Here is a 21,920-nt window from a genome sequence, read left to right on the forward strand (position 1 = left end):
ATAAAAACACAGGCATGTATGTTTATTGCAGCACTATTCACAATAGCAAAGACTTGGAACCAACCCAAATGCCCATCAATGATAGACTGGATAAAGAAAATGTGGCATATATACAGCACAGAATACTATCTAGCCATAAAAAAAGGATGAGTTCATGTCCTTTGCAGGGACACGGATGAAGCTGGAAACCCTCATTCTCAGTAAACTAACACAGGAACAGAAAACTAAACACTGCATGTTCTCACTCATAAGTGGGATCTGAACAATGAGAACACATGAACACAGGGAGGGGAACATTCCACACTGGGGCCTTTGTGGGCTGGAGGGCTGAAAGAGGGATAGCATTAGGAGAAATACCTAATGTAGATGATGGGTTGATGGGTGCAGCAAACCACCACATCATGTGTATACCTATTTAACAAACCTGCACGTTCTGCACATGTATCCCAGAACTTAATGTATAATTTAAAAAAGAAAATTATCCTAATGTCTAAACCTACAGAAACTCTAGCTAGGCCTGTGGTTTCTATTCATTCCTGGGTATAATTATAAAGGCTCACATTTATTTTAAGTGTTACATTTTTCATTGACATTGAAATGAGATTCCTTCCTTGTCTAATCAATTGCTTTGATTTCTTTGCCCTAAAAATCATTCTTGAATGTTTTCCACAATTCTTCAACATTAGTAATAACTTCCTATATAGCATCTGTGGTCCTTTTTCTTTCCCCAGTATGATATATTTATCATCTATTACACAAACCTCCTCTTTTGCTTCCTCCCTTTGCACCACCAGCTCTAACATCTTAAATTTTCATTTGACATACTGCTTACCTAAATTATTTCATGTGTGTTCCCATCCATGGAAATTCATTTTTGTGTGACATAAATCCCTACCCTATTCTATTTCACAGTAATAAAACTTTATACTGAATTGCCAAAGAGATAGGTAACCAACCACGCAGTTTAAATTAAGTGCAAGATACACATGTTTGAATATTCTGCTCTCCATCTAAGATGTGTAGAGACAGGTCCTGTTTGTGTCTGAGCATTCTGTCATCTTATTCAAACTGTTGGAGTTAAATCACCTAAGAACAGTTTTCTCACTTTGATTCAAAAGTAACTTCTGCTATGCAAAAAAAAGCACAGTTATGAAATAATATGTGCATTAAAAGATCTCATAAATAATGATTAGAGTCGCATTCAGTCTGTGAAAAGAGTAGCTCCATGGCTTAAGCACATGCCAGTGAGATTAGAACTCATCCGGGGTAGGCATTCTCATTGATTGTCGTCCCTCTGTACCTTCAATGGTTTCCAGTCCTTGTCCAAGTTAACCTTTGCTAGTTGTTGTAGCCATGGTAAATATCCTGTTTATTGGATTTTATTAGCATTTTAAATTTTGACATTTGGAAAAGCACAATTCTCCTTTTTCATCCTGTCATTTTTAATGTATAAGTGTCCAGGCTCCTTCCAATTTTAAGTTTCTCTTTCCTAGCTTAGAAGATTATAATTTTGGAAAGTCACAATTATTCTGCTAGTTGGTGGCCAGAACATATCAATTGCATATAACAAAATTTTAGTCAGATGCGTCATTCATACATTTTAAGCCTCACAGTTTACTTCTTTCATAATTATTTGACATTTTTGGTGAAATGAATTTTGTTCTGAATCACCCATTTTGTTATGTTGATTCTCCACTATTTTTTGTGATGCAATAGTAATAATGTTAGACATCTGTATAGCAGTGTGAAGTTTTCAAAGTGCTTCCACATATACAGCTCTTCTTTGATTCTCAGTATACCTTATGACATAAGCAATGAGGTATTATACCCATTTTATAGATAAAGAAACACAGGAACAGAGCATTACTTTGGATCACACATGGTAAGCCTCAAGGACAGAATGAATTCCTTTACTAGTGTTCTTTCCATTGCATCATATCATTACTAATGTTTACTTCCACCTACATACTTACTGTTTTTCAAATATCCAGCCATCATCCCACCTCTCCTGTACCACTCTAATATCAGTCGTGTCATGTTGTTTTTATCTCTTTACTAAGACTATACTCACCCTTCCAGTTCCCCACTGCCCTCACTAGACTCTGAGCTGCTCAAGAAAAATGATTCATCCATCTTTGTATCTCTAGCCCCAAGTGAGATCCTACCATATTTTTGCCAAGTCTCTCTTGTACTATAAATGTTTATCTTCTCTTAGTTGTAAATTGCTTTCAACCCATGTTTTTTTTTAACCTTTATTTTAAGTTCAGGGGTATAAGTGCAGGTTTGTTATACAGGTAAACTTGTGTCATGGGGGTTGTACAGATTATTTTATCAATGAAGTACTAAGCTTGGTAGCCATTAGTCATTTTTCCTGATTCTCTCCCTCCTCCCATCCTCCAAGCTCTGAAAGGCTCCAGTTTGTATTGTCCTCCTCTATGTGTCCACGTATTCTCATCACTTAGCTCCCACTTACAAGTGAGAACACGCGGTATTTGGTTTTCAGTTCCTGTGTTACTTTGCTAAGGATAATATTACCACTGACCACACAGAAATACAAACAACCGTCAGAGAATATTATCAACACCTCTGTGCACATAAACTAGAAAATCAACCCATAATTTTGGATTATATTATAAATATTAGTATTATCTGAGAGGAAGGAATTACATCCATAAGTAGAAGGGTGGAAAAATCAGGAGAGTGAGTGATTTCTTTGAGAGTATCTAGCTTGTTAGTGAAAGAGATATGAAACAAACCCAGGGCTCCTCATACCTAGGCTACATCTGCAACACCAAAGTCCAAAGTACTGGAACCAAACAGACTGGCTCTTGTGGGAGGCTATGTAAGCAGCATGAACACTATTCCCACATCCCCAGTGCAGGCTACAATTGCTTAAAAGAACTGTGGCAAACCGGACATTTTGTTCCATTCTAATTTATCTGTGTTCCTGTAGCCATGTCTCTACTTCGAAACGCTAATCACTTCTCTAGGTGAGCTTAAGTACCTAATTATTAAGAGCCCTCCAAATTTCTAGTGTCATCTTCAATATAGTTAGTGCCCTTTCTGTCCCATTTGCCCCCTGTGCTTGGCACTGAATCAGTATAGCAAATATCCCTAATGAAGAATCATGATACAGGGTTAAATTTACAAATTAAGCAATTCCTTTAGTTTTTATGTCAATTCCTTTTATCCTTGTATCCCCCACCCTCCATTTACTTAAAATCCACCCCACTGAGAAGCTAAAAAAACAATGCTACTATGACAATTCATAGAGAAATACTGAACCCTAGGACTTTTTTCTGAGATTCTTGTTACCTGTAAACTCTTGCATATATGATCAGATTATCTAGGGTTCCAGGAAACAGTATGACCATACATTAGCAGATTTAATATTAATCTCTAGAATCCCAGATTTACTTCTTGTCCAGGTTAAATGCCCTTTTGATTATTTTAGCAAAAAATAATACAAAAAATTGATTACAACCATTAATGGAGGCTTAAAATATTAACTCCCATAGCTTTAACCCAGTATCTATAATTAAATGCAAAAAATCTAAGTTAATGCAATGTTAAGGTTGGGCTTCTAATTGCACAAAAGTCATGAAATTTAAAATTAAGGTTTCTAGTGCTATGCTCTGTCATTTCCACAGCCTTCCTTGAATGGTTTTCTACAATATATGTTTCATTTAAACTTGTGTGTTGTAGAGTTTCCAGGAAAGAACATAAAGCACAATAGATGAGGATTCAACTTGTGGATGCCTAGTTTTATATAACCAATATTACTGGAAAAGTGCAATTCTTTTTTTAAACTACAATGCCCTACTTGAGTGATTACCATACTCTTCTTTATGAATTTGCCCATTTCCTCTATATATTCTTGAATCTTCACTTCTGATTATGCACTAGCCATCCTCTGGAGAGGAAAGAGCATTTATGTAACAAACAAACAAACCAAACAACCTGTGGACTGTGATAGTACCTACAGACCTTTTCTTCAACATATGACAAAGCATATTTATGTGGGATTAATGCTGAAAGAGTAACTCAGAATATTTAGGTTTCAGGGTGCATCTAGCAGAACAAGCAAAGGTGAATAGGGACTGGAATCCTATTAAATGCTATTGACTAGCCGAGGTGACTTTCATCAAATTATTAAAACTCTCTGAATCTTATTACCAGAGTAAGAATACCTACTTGTAGGATTATTATAAAGAATAAGTGAAGTAATATATGTAACACATGCTTTGCAAAAATCTCTTGGAGTTTATAGTAACAGATCAACTATTACCATTAAAAATGAATAATCATAATTTAATGATCATCTAGTTGTCTATGGGTATTTTGGAAATATGAAACAATGATAATTTAAAATTCATTTTATTGAAAGATACCCAAACTTTTTTGTTTCAGAATAGTTTCCTTAAGTTAGGTATTTGTTTATAGCCTACTATAGAATGCCCAGATACATTTAATACATGATGCACTGAGCTGCATCAGCTAACTCTGAAGGCAGGTGAGTTAAATGAATTCTTGGATATTGGGCTGCCATGCCCAATATTTTCTTCAAATTTTATGAAACATTTGTGTCTATATAGAAAATGTGCTTAAGAAATTCTAGTCCAACATGCAATTTAGAGAGAAAGTTATAAATCATAAATATAAGAGCTTAGAGCTAAAGTGCCACCTCAACCATAACTATAATAAAAACTCCTAAGTGCATTCTGGCAGGAATAAATAAAAAATGGCAAAGCCTGTTGTGGACGGTGCAGAGCCCAGGAAGGTAACCAAGTGAGTAAACAGCTAAGGCAGGATTATCCTCATTTGGGAGGAATCCATTCCAGACAGGAATTAAAGAGGAGGGGCTGGGGAAGGGAGAATGGAGGTTGCGGGGAGAAAGTGTTTTTGAATTTGAAAGCAGCTAAGTTACCTTGTGGAATGAAAAGGAAATTTGTTTTTTCCTCTCAACAGTAATCTCATTTGAGGTCTAGCAGGCTGGTACACAAAAGATACATGTGTTCTACCTACTTGGTTTTCCTACTCTGGCAGTGAGTTACACAGGAAGGGATCAGGTGAATCAGAGCCATTCAGAAGAATATAGCCAAATTCCTTTACAAAGGTTTAAATACCTATTCTTTAACAGCTTTCTTCAAAAGAGTGATAACTTACTGCACAGTTTCTGGCACATTCACAACCAAAATTTGCTCCTGGGAGTACTATGATACAATGCAACAAATGGGTTTAAACAAAAGCTGGAAAGATCTATACTGAAACTATGAATCACGATTACTGACAAAAAATCTCATACACATATAATACCCAGAAAAAATCCAGTTGTCCCTTGGTATCCTCGTGGGATAGGTTCCAGGGCCCCACTGCAGATCTAAGACTTGCAGATGCTCAAGTCCCTCATATAAAGTGGCACAGTATTTGCAAATAAACTATGCACATCTTCCCCTTATACTTTTCACCATCTTTAGGTTACTTATAATATCTAATACAATAAACACTATGTAAATAGTTGTTATAGGGTATTTTTAATTTGTATTTTTTTAGTGTATTGTCATTTTTTATTGTTGGTATTTTCCAAATCTTTTTGATGTGTGGTTGATTAAATCCACAAATGTAGAACCCATAGATACTAAGGGCTGACTGTATAACCAATAGTTGCTGAGTCCTTTTGTCTCTTCCTATGTTAAATCAATGGTGTAGATGAGATTTCTCTGAACAGAGGGGAGCAGCTGGGCCAATTAGCTGAGCTATGACCTAGAGTTATCAGGATTATATCAAGTGATCCAAGTCTTAGCCCCTGTCTCTGACTTCCTGTGATATGTACCAAGTTGCCTTTCTTCTTGGTATTTCAGTTTCTTAACAACAACTAGTAAATTGACTATAAAACCCTTAGCTAATATAAACTCTATTAGAAAATGGGCTATATCCAGCATGAGACAAGGACTCTAGCTTTCTATATTCAAAGATGTATATTTCTCAAGTTTCTTAACAACACTGGCATATATTTAGTATAATACAGTTTATACTTTTAAAGTCAAGCAAAAAGTTAAGATTTTAATAGTCATAAAAATGAACAATGCATTGGCTATTTCTGAGTAGAGAAAAAGTTCTCTTTTGTAATAGCTTAACTCAAGAACTTTCAAAGTCTTTTTCTTTAAAGATTTTTCAAGTGAAAATTACCTTTGAGAGTAAGCATGAAAAATCTCAGGAAGTAGGTAAGTATTGTTAATTTAAATGCCTCCCTTTTCACTCCAGGAAACATTATGAAACTAAATGACAAAGTACAGATGATTCATTCCACAACTATTCATTGAGCACCTACTATGTTCCTGGTACTGTGGTAGGCAGTGAACAACTCTGCTTTAACAGTGAGAACAACAGTGTCATCTCCTGAGACCATTAAGGAAAGACTAGCTGTATGTAGGCTTAATAGATTTGGTCATGAAGATAAATTAAATATAAAACAGTGACCATTCAAGTTTAATTATATTAAGGAAATTTTGAAGCAATAGCTTATTTAAATCATCTAAGTATTTGCCTACAAATTTTAACCTTCTTTCTAAAATGCCAAGAATTGCCAACCGTGAAATTATGAAAACAAATCAATAAAAAATACAATGATTTGAAGAACGAATATATTTAATATAGAAAGCCACATTACGTCAGTAAAATTACCTGTATGTTAAAAACTAGATTTTCTTTCTTTCTTTTCTCTCTCTCTCTCGCCTTTCTTTCTGACAGGGTCTCAATGACACCATCTTGGATGACTGCAGCTTCTGCTTCCTTGGCCCAAGTGATCCTCCTACCTCAGCCTCCTGAGTAGCTGCAACTGCAGGCACATGCCACCACTCCTGTCTAATTTTTGTATTTTTTTGTGGAGATGGGGTTTTGCCACATTGCCCAGGGTGGTCTCAAACTCCTGAGCTCAAGCAATCCACCTGCCTCGGCCTCCTGAAATGCTGGAACTACAGGTGTGCACCACAACACCTGGCTCAAAACCTAGGTTTTCAAATGTGTAGGGTTATGTGTCAACTATGTCAAAAATCCTATGAGTCATTCATTCGGTCTGTATTTACTTAATACCAAAACATGGAAGATAGTATCTCTAGGAACTAATTTTACTCAAACAATAAATCTAGAAGAATTAGTACCTATTTCATGTGGTTATTATGAAAAACTCTGTCAGAAAACTAACATTAAATGGCTCATGAAGTTGACGTATATATTAAAATATAAGAATTCTGCTCACACCTCTTCTTTCTCTCAGGGGGCATTATCCATGAGCATCGTCTCTGTATATGAAGGAGGGAAAACCTGCTTTGGATATGTATGCTTCCAGGTAGTTTAGGCAAAAAGAAATATGAACTCTGTTATTTCTGGATGCTTCTAACTACCACAGATGAATAATTTATGGAGTTCTGCATATGACTAAAAAAGCTGCTGGTACTTCTAGAGTATTCATTCTTTCTTTATTCCTTCTTCAGGGTGATCTGGAAATTGTGCTTCCCAGGACTTTCTGCCTCTCATATAATCTACCATTTCTATACCACTTCGTAGTTTGCAAAATGCTTTCACATGTACTGTATCATTTAGTTAAAAGGTAGCAGGGTGCCAGGATCAAGAACATTGGCTTTGGTACCAGAGACATCAGTGTTCACCAAAGCTACGTAAAAGTGGTACACCATTGTGTGAGCCAGTTGATCACTTTAAGCAACAATTTTCTCATTTGTAAATTAGGGATAACAATATCCACCTTGCAATAAGGTAGAGATTAGCCACAGGGCAGTTAAAGTGTTATTATAATTAGTAACCCATAGTTGGGACACCAAGAACTTCTCAGTAGTCTGTTTCCCTTCATCAGGCTGGAGGAGCGGGTCTTCACAGTTATTTATGAGTACATATTACAAGCTTCTAGTTAAAGTAATGGCCTCTTCAAATCTTAGATCTGAACCATCTTCATAAAACAGTTCTTTAATTCATGGCCAAAAACAGCCTTTCCATATACTCTCAGAGACAGAGTCCTTCTTTTGGAGCAAGATATAAAGTTTAATTCCAAGTCTTTTTTTAACCCTGAAACTATTTTCCCTGAAGCAATCCATGTGCTACCATCAGATTTTATTAGGTGAGCTAAAATAGAGTCAGAAAGAGATTTCTTTACATAATAGCTGTTCCTACAGAAATTTGAGACAGTGAGTTTAAAAAATCCTTTTAATAAAGAATTTCTGAGATCCAAAAGTATAGGAAAAATTTTGATGGTCTCTTCCTTACCGATTCATTGATAAATCTCAAACATTGGGCTGGCACAACTAAAGTAAATTGGTATATCTTGCACAGTGGAAAGTGGTGGGTGTAGAATTTTTTGGAGCCAGTCAGTCTCTGGCAGCGGATTGAATCACACTTGTGCTTTGTTGCCCACTTACATCTTCAGAAAGCAGTCTGGGTGGGCATGCTTATCAAATATGCTCACTTAAGGATAAACCCATTTGAATATTATAAAAACATTTGGCAAACATCCTCTACTGAATGGTGGACCTGGCCCACTGCCTCTGAAAACTATTGCTGAAACAGGAAACATAGGTCCTTTAACTTTCTTTACATGGTAAAACACATCTGAGAACTTCCAGTCAAATACCCAGGAGGAGTCCTGAGTGCTTTACCTGTTCCTCAAGCATTCTCAAGCTCCTGGTCTGGACCAGTGGATTATGGATATGCAGTAAGTCCTTCCTTTTGCAACATACAACTTTTTTTTCTTTTGTAAAAAAATCCAGATGGGAGAATTCAAATGCCTTGTTGATATCTAGTGGTCACCTATGGTATGAAGTCAGCATTTACTGAAGAAGTTGTATGTGGAGAATTCTGTATCATAGCTAATCAAAGGAGATGCTCTCCATGGATGAAGATGTTTATAATTCTTGCTGGGAATGAGGAAAAAACAAAACCTATACAGGTAAAACTCTGCAGCACTTATACACCAATGCAAAAGTGTGTACACACAGTGTACAAAGACTTAAGCATACAGGTCTTTAACAAATAGGGTTAAAAAAAGAATTTGGAAGAAAGTAATGGATATACATTTTCCAAGGTGAGAGAGAAGAATACCATACAGTGGAGAAAGCATAAACAAAGGCATGGAAATGGGAACTGGCAAGCCCACCAACTGGCTAAAGTGGAGAAAGCAGGGCAGTGAAGAGTGGGAAGTAAACTACAGGGGGATGGGGGCTGTATGAGGAACCAGTTCATAAAGATTATGAATGCTAAGCCAAAGCTCTTGTTCATTCCATTCCAGGGAAACAGAAGTTGACGGGAACCTTAGAGTTGGGAAAGAAGAGGAGGCCAAGAAGTATAACAGGTAGTAGAGTGGCTTTACAGCCAGATGAGGAATTCGGATTCTAGTCTTCAGGTAGAAAAGAAGCAGTATAAAATCCAAGGCCAAGAAATGAGACATGGAAAATTATGTGTGGAAGCAGTTATCCTAGATGCTTTAAAAGACTGTTTTGTGAAGATAGCCTGAAGGAAGGGTGGCCTATTCCAGTGGTTCAGAAAGGAGATAAGGGGCCACTTGGTGCACTGTAAGCCCTTGAAAATAAAGAAAAGAAAGAGGCTGAATGAAAAGATATTATTGGGTGAGAACTGCCAGAGTTTAGTGACTGACTGAATGGTAATGAAGGGCAAAAGAAGAAAAGATTTAAAAATGGTCCTAGTGTTCGGACCTCAGGAAAGGGTCCCATGGACAGCAATTGAAAAAGAAAACTGATGGCTAGAGCAGAAAATGTCCTGGTCAGTGGTAGAGCATCCAAATGATTAGGGGTATATGCATGTGAGTGCATGTGTGTTACTATAGGCACACAGATTTAGGAGTAATATCTCCTTTGCCCTAATGTTACATAAGAGCTTACAATTTTCTTTCAATTAAAATCTTTATTTCAAGTACTTATTAAGTGCCTACTAGGTGTAAGGTTTACAGTAAGACTATGTGCAAGGTTTACAATAAGGAAACATAAGTTATATTACTGAACAGAAACTAGTTTAAACTTTACTGCAACATTATTTAAAGAGTGTACTTTCATTTTTGTATTAATTTCTATTATTTCTAATTCTTAGGCCACTGACATAACAGTGCCTTCATTAGTGCTAGATATGCCACCTTGACAGAATTTAAAATCAAGTAATTTTTCTTAGTGTACTTGAATATCTTCTTTTTCTTTTTCTTTTTTTTTTTTTTGAGACGGAGTTTTGCTCTTGTTACCCAGGCTGGAGTGCAATGGCGCGATCTCGGCTCACCGCAACCTCCGCCTCCTGGGTTCAAGCAATTCTCCTGCCTCAGCCTCCTGAGTAGCTGGGATTACAGGCATGCGCCACCATGCCCAGCTAATTTTTTGTATTTTTAGTAGAGACGGGGTTTCACCATGTTGACCGGGATGGTCTCGATCTCTTGACCTCGTGATCCACCCGCCTCGGCCTCCCAAAGTGCTGGGATTACAGGCGTGAGCCACCGCGCCCGGCCTCTTCTTTTTCTTAAATAGTGGCTATACATTTGGATGAAGCCATTGAATAAGACGGCTTTTGGCTTAAACTTCCACTCAGATCAGTCCTGAGAGCAGGCCATGTGGTTTGGTTCTCTGTAAGGAACACATGTGCATGTATATATTCTCTGCCTTGCTCAGATTAGCCTTATAGCCATGGTATCAGAACTGTAAATAGTTATACCGTGGATTCTTTCTTGTTTGTGGGTGAGAGAAGAAAGGAAAACTCACACTTACTTCAACAAAGCACCAGGTAGATATCCAACTGCAGTGGGCTCTGTTCATCCTCAGTTTAGGTGTGAAACCTGCAGGGAATTCACCTTCAGTACAGACCTTTTACACTGTCTGATTTCTCTCATGCAACTTCTATCTAAGGATCTGAAGAGACCTAAGAGATCAGTTAGTCTCAGAATTAAGTTCATCTACAGGTGCATCAAAAGGATGTCAGGTTTTAAAAACATGACATACTATTTCGTTTTTCTTTTCTTTTTTCTTTTTTTTGTGAGACAGTTTCACTGTGTCACCCAGGCTCATGCCTCAGCCTCCCAAGTAACTGTGATTACAGGTGTGCACCACCATGCCCAGCTAATGTTTGTATTTTTAGTAGAGATGGGGCTTTGCCATGTTGGCCAGGCTGGTCTCAAACTCCAGACCTCAAGTGATCCGCCTGCCTCGGCCTCCTAAAGTGCTGAGATCACAGGTGTGAGCCTCTGTACTCAGCCTATGACTGGACTATTTCTTAAACTTTAATATAAAGCAAAGGTTGCATAGACAATAGATGTAGGCAGCTCATTTCTTAATAATTATTAAGAATTGAAAACTTACATTGAAGAAAACTAGTCATGAATAAGAAAATAACTTCTTCACAGTGGTTAAAGAAAAAAGGCACCAAAAGAAATAAACAAACATATGAAAGCCTCTTAATATATTAAGGTATTACTATATTTATTTCTGACCTTTGGCTACTGAGAAAATATGAAAGATGACAATTCTATAGCTATTCTATATAATGGCAGATGCTCCTCTTATTCCAGAAAAGAAAATCCTTTTATGATATTTCACTAAATAGCTAATCAAAGAGTATTTTATGTGCTCATTTCAGATGGTCTCGTTCACTTGTCCTTATAACTTTAAATGAGTTCTTAAGCAGGCCACTTTGTGTATTATTTATGATAAAATACTTTCTTTAAGATAGAGTCAGTGTTAATTTCGTACCATATGAGTTAGTAGAGTGGGACAATTACATCTAACACTTCTTCTATCAGCCCTATGTTTCTATGTTCTTTACTAAGATGTTATCAAAATAATAGCAAAATCCTGTTAAATGTTCAGTGTATATCTTTACCGCTAATTGTTTTCTCAGCATAGTAGTATTACTGGTACCACAGTGACTCCTCATATCTTGAATCTATGCAGTACAATTCATTCTGTACTATAGCATTATTTTATTTTTGTAAACAGAAATTTGGCTTTAACACAGCAATTTTCACCAAACTATACAAGTGCTAATGATGCCCAATTTGGGACATAAACAGTTTACTACTGTCCTTCTTTGAGCCTTTCTCTTTTTTCACTTCTCTAATCATCACACTAAGAATATTATTTTCTAGAAAGCTATGGGCAGAGTTGATTTCACAATGGGTTACAAGTTGACCCTTTTTTTTTTTTTAACTCATGCTATTAATAGACTTTTGGTGACTCTGTCAGTTAAGAAGTATACCTTGAACCTGACATTTTTCTTGTCTAAGCAACTGGCCCCAACTAACTCATTTTTAATATTTTGCTTTTCTGTTTACTCAATTTTCCTTCCATAAAATATTTTTTCTACTTTTATAGAACTATAACTTCTTTAATTATTTTTTCCTTCCCTTATCAAATTCCATCTCATTTTTCTTATGTAATTAAAATAATGTATTTCAGTACATTTTGGGTAAGTAGCCAGTTGTATTTACATCACTTTTTCCATAGATTGGTTTATGATGTGCTTAGATTACATATGATGATGTCTATAGAGTATATACACTAGCCAAGCTGATCCACATTCACTGTGGATAGGCTGAAGTCCAAATTGCAAGTTGATCTGTCAACAGCTTTGAGTAAGCCTGACGCCAGACAAAACTTTAATTCTTCAGTGATATTTCTTCTTCACTTATGGAGGAAGCCTTGAAGATGGTAAATTAATAAGTACATTGTTTTAGCTTTCTAAATAATGCTTTTTGAGGGGTTGTTTTAAAGATTCTCATTTACTCTTTACAAATAAAGTTATAATTTCTCATTTTCTGGTTCCTTTCTTGATTTCTTTATTTCAGTGTGTGGATTTGCTCTACTTTTAAAAACTCATAACTTATTAGTTATTTTACAGATGCCAAGATATAGCTTGTTTGTTTGTTTTTTGAGACAGGGTCTCAGTCTGTCACCCACACTGGAGCGCAGTAGCGTGATCTCTGCTCACTGCAATCTTAGCCTCCCTGGTTCAAGCAATTCTCGTGCCTCAGCCTCCAGAGTAGCTGTGGTTACAGGTATGTGTCACCATGCTCACTTAATTTTGTATTTTTAGTAGAGACGGAGTTTTGCCATGTTGGCCAGGCTGGTCTCGAACTACTGGCCTCAAGGGATCGGCCCGGCTCAGCCTCCCAAAGTGCTGGAATTATAGGCATGAGCCACCACAACTGGCCAAAATAATTTTTTAAAGAGGATACTGAGCATCTGAAACAAGGAGAATTTGTAGACTCACAAGGATTAAAAATTATTTTGACTGTCTTTCTCATTTTGAATATAGTAATACATTTATGTATCAGTCTATCATTCTGTAAGTAATGTGGAAAATTCTAGAAAAAAAATCCTATTCACAATAAAAGAGATTCAATTTGTGTAATAGTATTTACTATGTGCATAATGTGTCGTAAGACACAGAATTAAAGTTCTTTCACTTAAAGAGTTGACACCTAGCAGAGGGATTAGACAAATTTATGGACAGTTATGAAAATTAAATAATAAGCTTTATAAAAGAAGTGCACAAATGTTTGTCGTGGGTGGTATATAGGAGAAGTCAATGACTTTCCTTGCATGGGAGAGGTAAAGAGATGTAAGCAAGAAGGGCTTCATAAAGGTAGAGGCATTTGGGATGAGCCTTTGAGGACAGATAATATTTGACATATGGAAATGATGATAGAGATATACATAAGCAACAAAGTGAAGAAAAGAATGATATATAGGAAGTGGGCTATTCAGGAAAAAAATACTTTTCTTTTGGAAACCATACATAATATTTCAGCTTCTATTCTTATAAATTAGTCTAGGCAAAGTTGCCACTTATCATATGATGCTTAATATGAAGTGTTTTCCATGCCTATAAGGAACATTACTTTTGAAGTCAGAAGGGATGTGAATAGATGTGAAATAGTGAGTAGATGTGCCTCAGTTGTGCTCCAGATGTTTTTGTAAACTTCTCAGTATGGTCTTCAAAGAAATAAAGATCACAGAACTTTCATTAAGAACACTTATATTTCTATAAATAAATGGAAACTCATCTTCAGCTAAAAATATAGTGGTGGCTCACATCTATAATCCCAGCACTCTGGGAAGCCAATGTGGGAGGATCACTTGAGGCCAGGAGTGTGAGACTAGCCTGGGCAGCGTAGCAAGACTTCTCTACAAAATATTATCTAAAAAATTATTTGGGCATGGTTGGTCATGTCTGTAGTCCCAGCTACTCTGGGGGTGAGGTGGGAGGATCATTTAAGCCTAGAAGGTGGAGGCTGCAGTGAGCCATGACTATATCGCTGCACTGCAGCCTGGGTGATGGAGCAAGACCTTGTCTCTAAACAAAACAAAACAAACCATGGAAATTCTAGATATCCAGGTATTTATCCAGTATCATATAGCTTCACTGCATTTCCTTATTATTTTATCTCTAGCTGAAGTCCTCTAGTTATGAAGAGAGAAGACATCAAAGATTAGGAAATCTAGCCCCAAAAGATCATGAAATCAAGGACAGTGACACCTTCCTGAGCTTTTTGACTCTTCCTGTTTGTTTGTTTACTTTCCTTAGTCATTCACTAATCAGTTCTGCTTTAGAACCATTAAAATAATAGAAAAGTTAAAGAAACTTGGTAAAATATTTCTTTGGCCTATTTCCAAACCACCCAAAATTAATGGGAAATGGTTAAGTCAAAAAAGCTTTTTCTCTGACATGGATTTCTAAACAATATAATTATGGTTCACTCCATGGTTATGAGCTTTGGGAGCTCCCACAAAAAAGTCTTTGCTACAGATGTGGCCACTGGCTGCTATACCAGGCAATTTGATTCATGTTTGCTGTGTTAAAAAAATACATAAAACTCTCTTATGTTGGATTAAGAGGCTTTTAAGAGGAAGCTAGACACAAAGGCCAGGTCTCTCTCTATTTGCTCATTCATGACAAAGGTAGAAGCTTCGAATTTGTGATACATGTGAAGAATGTATCTGTTACTTTGTGTGACATTTTTGCCTTCAGAATTATTTTTTCAATCATTTTATTTTATATAAACACACAAAAAATAAGTCCAAACTAAACTAGTGATGCTGGGTCACTCCAAGAAGTATCCTCAATATAGCTTAACAAATTTACCCTTTTCTCTCCAAATCCATATTTATTTTCTGAGACAGTTATATGAAGTTTTGCCAAGAAAGTAACTGGGAGCACTAACTTTTGTTTAACTGGGCTTTTAGGTTTGAGAAGCAATCCAATCCAAGACTTCACAGGAAGACTTCCACAGCAATTGGATACTAGTGATATACAAGGACCTTAAGAACTCCACCATTTTATACTCTGTATAAATGTATGATGTGGTACCTAAGGTATTAGTCAATACTTCATGAGTATAGTAGCTCTGCTTATACCAATTTCTAGCAATGTATATTAAGTAATTTTATAGGAAAAATATAATAAATAAAAGTATAATTTCACTTCCACTCTCCAAACACATAGCCTCTTCATACAATCCTCCTCCAAGCATTTCTTTGGTCCTTGGAAAATCAGTGAAAAATCTGAAAAATTGGGATTTTCTGTTTGGTTATACATACATTTACTACAAGTACACTGGGCTTTCCTTTTCTGATGCTGTAGAGATGAACCATAGCTTTCCTAACTCAATCTTATTATTAGGCTGGTCCAGTTTATACATTAGTTAAAATGAACATTATAAATTTACAGTATAATTTATCTGGTACATTACTTCTTTTGCAGTTTGAAAATGTGCCATTCAGCGCTGAAATGACTCAAACATAATCAGATTTTATTTCTAGAGAAGTAAAGTCTACACTTCTATAATTCTGTGAACCCATCAGCAATTAACTTTGTCCCAGTAGAATTAATATAGTGTTCAAGTTCAAGATTGAGTAGATGAGAAGAAGAAGGAACAATAAAACTCATTCACTCCCATGCTAGGTTCTGCAAAATAGCTTCCTTATTCTCATAATGTGATTTTTATCTTCCTTATTCTAGCACATTTAAAGTCAGTAACCCTAAAAATCTCCTACAAAAAAAGGTTTGCATCTTTCCCCTTAAAAATATACAGATGAGCTTGTGATAAAGAGATGATGTCTCCTGCCAAATTGTAATATCATGTAGACCAGTTACCAAGCAAAAAATTGAAGCAGTCATAACTTCATACACCTATCTATCCTTGTCAGCCTTACATATTCATGGATGGGGTCACAGCTTATCCCTTTATCCCTTTTGGTTAGAAAGCCTTTCCAGATGAGGTCATCATTTTCATTACTTTGTTTCTTTCTCTCTCACTAGAATGTCTTTCTAAAGGCAACCAAGGACCACTTCAGTGAAATATTGAAGGCAGGGGATGCCTGAAATGATTAAAAGAAACAAAGCTTTCCCATAGCACATGTCCTTTTCTTTATAAGGAGATGAGGTAATATATAATCTTCCCATGTTACTACCACAAGGGCAATTTGTGGGAGGGAGAGATGGATTTCTGGGAGTGAAATTCAACTGCATAGCAAGGGCTATTTTCAGAAGGGCTTATCTTCAATATCCTCATTTCAGAATTGGTCTCTTTGCTCAGAGCAATACCTTGGGCAACACTGAGAACTCCCATCTCTAAGGTAAGAACAAAAGTTATTTCCTCATTGATGGAATATCTGATGAAGAAAAAGGAAGACAAAAAAACAATAAATTATTCTCATAAAAGGTGATGCATATGAATAAATGTCAGATCCTTCTGCTATTTCTCATGTGGCTTGTACACAAGACTTCTATTTGATCTTTGGCTCTGCAGTTTCTACCACTAGATGACCCACATGTGTAATCTGGATAGGCAGCTAGTTTGCTTATATATAAATTAAATAGCCTCAAGTGTCAACAGACCTCTGTATCTTTTTAATATCCCACAAATTGCTTCAAGTAGGAACAGCTACAAAGAACCTTACCATAGGACATGGAATTCACACTTGCCAAAGAAATCACTGCACGTGTAAATTAGAAACTAATCATCACTTCCTCTCTGGATATAGTGGCAGGTTTGCCTCATAGTTTATGTTGAAATATACATTTTTATGAAATATTTCTCACTGTAGTCAGCATCAATTTAGGAGTATCAAACACTGATTCCCAGTTCTGGCACACCAGAAAACTAGAAGTGCAGACAAAGGGAATTGACAAAGGCCTGGACTTTTCTTATACTTGAAGAAGCTAATTGTATTTGTAAATTTCTGGCTAAAAACCTGACAATCATCAGATCTGCCACTGCAAGGCTATTCCTCAATTTCTTCAGCACATATTTTTCCCTGAAGTCTCTCAGCGAAGTAATGGGCTTCCAGAGATGAAAATGAACTTGACAATCACGCTGCAACTCAAACTGATCTTGATTCTTTTCGTCACTTTTTAATTCATTGCAGATGGTGTAAATGGGATGTTTACTGGGTGGCAGGTAATGAGTCTTGTTGTAGATAATAGTGATGGACAGAATCTCACACCTGTCGACATCCCAGCATCTCAGCAGCAATATATGGTTATCATCCATTGCTTTGAAGCACATATAATATTGTGACAGGATGCACAATGTTTCTCCCACAGAAACGATGGTTGGTACACCTGAATCTCACTAGTTCACATATCAGTTGTCCTGATCCCATCCTCACTGTCCACATGAATAGACATTCTAAGATGTGATCTAATGGAAAATGTAATCTGTTTAAACAACCAGACACTCCTCTTCTAAGGTACCACCATTTATCACAACTGTCAGTGCTTCTGTGGAAGAGTAATGGCCCTCAGGCATGGGATAATGCTCCATAGGGACCTTATGAATGCCACTGCCAAGCACAGAAATTGATCAGTTTTCAGTGGGGCTGGTATGTGCATCATCAAAGACCTGCACTTACTCGCTAAATTACAAGTGGCTGTTTACTCCTTACACAGTAAAGCCTAGGTTAGGAAGCAACAGAGCCTACTGACTCTAATTGTCCCAAACATGTGAGTACTAGATTTGGACCCACCACTGAAATGTACTTAAGCAGCTTGAACCTGGAAGGTGAATCAGAGTCATTCAAAAATTCACTGGTAGATAACATAGATATTGTTGCCTTCCCCTCTTTTTTTCTTTTTTTAAATCTTCTCTATCAATGCAAGATAGTAACATCCCACGATCCACCATTAGCAATTAAAAACTAAACAGAATAAGCACGCCAGTGAAAAGTTAACTATTTGCTTCCTTCTTGTAAGCTTCCCTTCATCCAGAAGAAGATCTGGATCTGGATCTGTTCATATATTGTTTCTCAAAGTAGAACAAAATATGAACACTTATGTGGTATGAACGCATGATTTTCAAGTCTCTCCAATGGGTCTACTTCCTCATTGATCATTTCCTTGAAGTCCTCCATACCTTCCCAATCTTATCTACATTTTCTATCAAATTGCCTTAGAAGATAGGATACATACAATTTGATGCACTTGCACTCTACAGACTGTTTACATCTCAGTATATGCCCTATCGCTATGAAAGTTGCATCTAAGACACATCTGTTCCTCAGTGCTTAGACATCCTGAAGATACCCTTTAGGATGTAGCAACCATAAAAAGTCACAAAATACCAGTTGATCTTTCTGTGGTAATTGTTTTCCAATCTGTATGAAATGAATGGCTCAACTAAATAAATGAAGAAAATGAAATAGTTTACTCAGTGATTCATTCCATATTAAGAAAATACACTAAGTAATGAATGGCCCCTGTGGAATCATAGTTAAGAGCATCTTTTCTACTTGAGAGTTCTCTGTTCCCCTCACAGTTGAGAGTTATACCCAACTTAACTATACTTTTGGTATTCAAAATTTATGATTGTTAGTTTCTCCAAAGATGGGACTTAGACACTTTCCTGAGAAGAGAAGCTTACAATTTGATGCATCTTAATAATTAATAAAATTAATGAGATAATGAAATTGGAAGATCTCAGCATTCTGCTGAGGATGAAGAAATCTTTTTGAGAATTAGTAATGTTCGGCTGGGCGTGGTGACTCACAGCTGTAATCCCAGAACTTTGGGAGGCCGAGGCAGGCGGATCACAAGGTCAGGTGTTCGAGACCAACCTGGCCAACATGGTGAAACCACGTCTCTACTAAAATACAAAAAATTTGCTGGGCGATGCCTGTAGTCCCAGCTACTCAGGAGGCTGAGGCCGGGGAATCACTTGAACCCAGGAGACGGAGGTTGCAGTGAGCTGAGATCGTGCCTGTGCACTCCAACCTGGTGACAGAGCAAGATTTCATCTCAAAAAAACAAGAGAGAATTAGGAATGTTCTGAAGACAATAAAAACGATCAGACAGTGAACTAAGCAAAATGTCCTTTGATGTAAAGTGTCAGCTAAAAATGTCAATCCAATTCAAGACTGCATACAAAGGGACATTGTGTCTTTGAGCTGAGAGGTATTAAGTTACCTGATTATCTTCTCTGGAATAATGCATTATGGTTTAGACACTTTTATTACCTGAAAGATGTAGACAAATTAGGGAAGATTAACAACCAGTTTTATTAGGAAGTAGCAGATGAGCTGGTGTGAATGGTACTGGTTGTTATGAGTTCTGTATTCTCTTCTCAGCTATGATATGCTCTCATGTGGGAATAGTCATTCTTGAAATTTAGATAGGATAATTCATATTCTTTTCCCCAGAGAAAAGACAGTTTGGGAATGAAAGGGAGGGGAATTGTTTAAAACAGCATAAGGACCTGGGGTAACAGAAGGGTCAGAAATTCTATTACAGAATTTTTCAACTCTCATTTAAAAAAATACAACCAACAACAACCAGTTGTTAAGCCTTTATTTGAATAAGCTCAGTACATTTAGTATTTGCAGTATGTTTTTCATATATAGTACTTAATTGTTTTTGGTCTATAGAATAAGGCTATTCCATGACACCATATTATTATGTTCATGTTTCCCTGGAAATATAATTTGCAGGGTCATTCTAGGAACTCTGATTATGAAATTCAACATCACTTTAAGTCAGTTATTCTGAACTCTAATGCAGTTTCTTGTCTCTTCATATTTACCCTGGAGCTATAACCTATAGTCTTATAGAAATGCCCTTTTGGAAAAGGCTCCTACTCCTGGCCTTCTGAATGACTGTCTAGATATATTTTCATCTATAATTGCATACTACACCAAATTTGCATTATATATAAATGTCATTGAGAAATGATTAATATAATTTTTTAGTTTATTAGTGAAAATAGGTGGTCCATAAGCTAAAAATAAATCACTATTTTTACATATGGCATTCCTAGTTGTATTTATTATGAGTCACCATTTACTAAAGTATTTCAACTGGTTGACAAGGAATAATAGAACTAAACTTCTTTCAAGCAATATTGGTGACTCACTATAGCCCTAATAAAATAGTACATTCCCTCAGACTTAATCTTTTAGTTCTATTGGGAAACACCTATAAACCCAACAGAATTTCTTCCTTTTCTGATGTTCATTCAAATTACATTACCCATTTCTACCATTCAGTATGGTAATTTCTGGGAACTACCTTGATGGATGGATAGTGGTAAAGAGGCAGGACATTTAAATCTAATTTAAAGGGACAGAAGAAGATTATAGGTAACCTGTGATCTTAGGCAGCTTTCAGGAAACAGAGGAATCACACTTGTGATGAATCTTAGTAAAACTGGCCCATAGTCCCAATAATTCCCTTACCCATTGAGATTCCTGGTTGCTAATGACTTTATCAGTTGCTTCAACAATCCTCCTTCCCTGAAAATAACAGTATCTCATTGTGAACAACACTAGACTGTACTCACAATTCCTTTTCCCTTTCTTTTCAGAAAGAACAATTTAGTCCCCTAAATAATCCTATAAATGGCCAAAGACATAGGACGTGCTACACCTCATGAATCAGTTTCTGTTCTCTTGGCTGCTCAACAAAAGACATTTCAAATTCTCCATGAGGCAATGTATTACACTGCCATGAGATTACTGTCTGTCTTCAGCTTTTGACATTTCTTAAGTATTAATTGGGATTACTTTCTTTTTGCTCCTCTACAACCCATTCTCTACACAGAAACTACAGTGATTTCTTTCAATGTGAGATGAGATTCTACTACATAAATCATCAATGGCTGCTTACTGTAACTAGAATAAAATTCAAACTTCTCACTCTGCAGCCTATGTAGCCTGGTTCCAGATTCCTTCTCTGAATACATCTCCAATATACTTTTCCTCATTCACGGACCTATCATAATTCACATGCCTAGCTCACTTGAGCCTCAGGGCCTTTGAAATTGCTATTCCAATTTGCCTGAAATGATTTCCCTTCACATCTTTGTATGTCTGGTTTCTAACATCATTCAGGTCTCAACCAAATGCCATCTCCTTACAAGCCATCTGTATGAGGCTTTACTCTTATTTTCTTCACTTCACTCTTCATTGTATGTTACCAAGTTTACATATTTATTAACTATCTCCCCTAACTAGAATGTTCCAGGACTTCGTGAGCTCTGATCACTACTATATTTCCAGTGTCTGGAATAGCAGGTGCTCAACAAATGCTTGCCGAATGAATGAATAAATTAATGACCAAACAGTAAATAAATAAGTAGCAAATAAAGCCAATATTAGTGCTCTTTATTACAGTAGTTATTTAATTGTACCTCAAAATGCTCTAAAAATAAATATGTACTTTCCCTGAATATTAGGATTAAAAGTACTCAGTTTACTAATTAAAAGCCAGGACTTCAATTTACATTAATGACTGGTCCAAGATCATATGGTAAATATACATTGCACAATTCTAGTCTAAAATCTTGTCAGCCCGATCAGTCCTACAGTGATTTTCTTACAACAAAATTGTGAACTAGGGATAATCTAAGGTCCACCAACAGGCTTGAGGGG

The 21,920-nt window shown here is 36.5% G+C and overlaps 1 protein-coding gene across 23 annotated transcripts in view; it reads right to left on the bottom strand.

The window, feature by feature from the left end:
* The window catches only part of ZBTB20 (zinc finger and BTB domain containing 20), an 822,970-nt gene that overhangs the window by 230,135 nt on the left and 570,915 nt on the right, over positions 1 to 21,920 (bottom strand). The window contains exon 1 of one of the 23 annotated variants that reach the window (XM_012463970.2): positions 10,770 to 18,979. The exons of the other annotated variants lie outside the window; for them this stretch is intronic. The gene's annotated coding sequence lies outside the window, so the exon portion shown is untranslated. Of the gene's footprint in view, positions 1 to 10,769; positions 18,980 to 21,920 lie in introns of those variants that run through there. 23 annotated transcript variants of the gene reach the window in all.

The sequence above is a fragment of the Aotus nancymaae genome, unplaced genomic scaffold (genome assembly GCF_030222135.1).
Source record: "Aotus nancymaae isolate 86718 unplaced genomic scaffold, 86718_ANA_hifiasm-v0.15.2.pri h1tg000011l, whole genome shotgun sequence".
Lineage (NCBI taxonomy): Eukaryota > Metazoa > Chordata > Mammalia > Primates > Aotidae > Aotus > Aotus nancymaae.